This window comes from Carlito syrichta, unplaced genomic scaffold (assembly GCF_000164805.1).
Source record: "Carlito syrichta isolate Samal-C Ts95f unplaced genomic scaffold, Tarsius_syrichta-2.0.1 Scaffold315355, whole genome shotgun sequence".
Taxonomy (NCBI): domain Eukaryota; kingdom Metazoa; phylum Chordata; class Mammalia; order Primates; family Tarsiidae; genus Carlito; species Carlito syrichta.
In genome coordinates, this window is record NW_007259451.1 from 724,896 (window position 1) to 727,030 (window position 2,135).

The following is a 2,135-nucleotide window of genomic DNA, read 5'->3' on the forward strand; positions in this document are numbered from 1 at the left end:
GGGGAGCTCCTGCGCTCAGGGTCCGCTGGATTGCCGTAAGGTTGACATAATTGTCGTAACCTTCCATGTAAACGTTACCTCAAGGACCCAATGCCTTCTTTGCCGGTGCACCTGTCAAGGAGAGTTAGGTAACCTTGTGCGAAGGGTTCTGCTTTGGGATTCTTCCTGAATATTTGCTCCAGAATCCCTTATTTCATTAACCTCCTGTACCCAAAAGGTAGGTACAATTCTAAAAGTCTTAGAAAGCCCTACCTTTGTGATTTGTGTTGACATACCCAGCTTCCCTTGACGCGCTTGTCTCTCAGCTCTACGGAGTCTTTTGAACTGGAAACTCAAGGAACATTCTTTCAAATAGTCAGATTGCTGCATCACACCTCCAGTCTCCTAGATGCTGAAACAGAACCAAAAAATTCATTGCCTATTCCCCTAAGAGTGAGTGTCCTCATCAGTCTTGTGTAGATGAACAGTAGTGGTCAGTTTCATTCTAAGATTCTCCTCCTTTCCTCACCAAGTGGACCCGCCCCCCCCCCCCCACACACACACTCAAACACAGCACAAAACCAAATTAGCCAAGAAAAAAAAAAAAGCTGCACTTAGTAAAACTCTTCCCCAGGATTTAACTATGTTATGGACCTGACTGTTCCAGGGGTCCTTCAAGAGAAGGGGTGTCTGTAAAAAGCATTTTTCATCTTTGTAAAGTTGGGGGAATGCTTTCTATATTCTGAGGATATTCCCAGAAGCCTAAGGTTATTTCATACAAGGAGCTATCAAAAGACTTTTAAATGATGAAAGCAAGCAACACTAATGTGAGCAGGGTGCTGAGTAAGCTCTTTAGTTTCTGATTTTTAAGCAGAACTTGGACCCTTTCATTTGGACTGCGGCATGCTGGGAACCAGTCTGAATAATGACCAAAGAGAGGAATTCAACACAATCAGGCCTTTGATTTCTGCACCCTACATTTCAAGGGCAAGTTAGTTATTCAAGTATCTAAAAACAAACAAACAAATAAACAACCAAGCTAACAAACAAATCTCCTTCCTTGTGGAGGTTTTTGAGTTTGGAAGTTACTCAAATACTTCCCTTAAGCATCTAAAGAATACCTCTAAATATAACAGCTACTTCAAAACAAGTAGCTTTTTCTTGGCAGTGATGACATAGCATTACTCTGCTACTATACTACATTTTTAAAATCCCAGCTAAATGAAGGGTAAATTTCCTTAGTTTCCTTTTTTTTTTAAACAGATGGCAGGCTCTATTTACCTCATGCTGTTATTGTGGAAATCAAATGGGTACACATTTAGAACATGTCATTTTGGTACCAAGAATATTTTGATACAACCTTAAAAAATAAGTAATAGAATGTGTTCAGCTTTTACGAAACGTTATCCAATATTATGTGAAACAGCCATTCACTTGTCCTGAAACTCACTCTGTCATTGACCTAATCCCTCAGCTTCACTTTATCCTTCATCTCATTCCTGACTCACCTGTCCCTTCAATCTAATTTTGTGGTTGAGAGAGACTCAGGATGGAATGAAGGTAAAGGATGGCTATTGTGTACATAGCATTTCTTGCCAAAAAGAAAAAAGACATTTTACCTCCCTGCCATTTAGACTCAATATGACTGAATTCAATGGACAATGAACCTAGGAACATGTTGTGTTTCCGATCAAATGAGTGGTGGAGCATTGAGTAAACTGTAAAGCATGAATTAGTTTACATTCTTCAGTCTTATGGATTATTCCACTGGACTTAGTATAAGTCTGGGAATGGAATAATCTTAAGTCCATTTATTCATTCATTTAACAATACTTGTTAAACATCTGAAATGCACCATAGTCTCTGAGTATACAAAGACAAGTAAGACACAAGTCACCGCCATTCTGATAGCATAATTGAGAGAAAGGACAACAACATCAACAACTATTTGGATAATAGATTTCATATGAAGCACATTGTCCTCATTTAAATATAAATGAATAAATAAGCACAAGAGTGTGTTACGGGTTGTTTGTGTATGTGCAAAGTTCAGGTGAAATCCAAATAATAGAATGAATGGTCAAAGAAAGTTTCAAAGGGAAGATGGCTCTTTTATTAATAATAAAAAGATTAAAATATTTAATTATTATGTATAA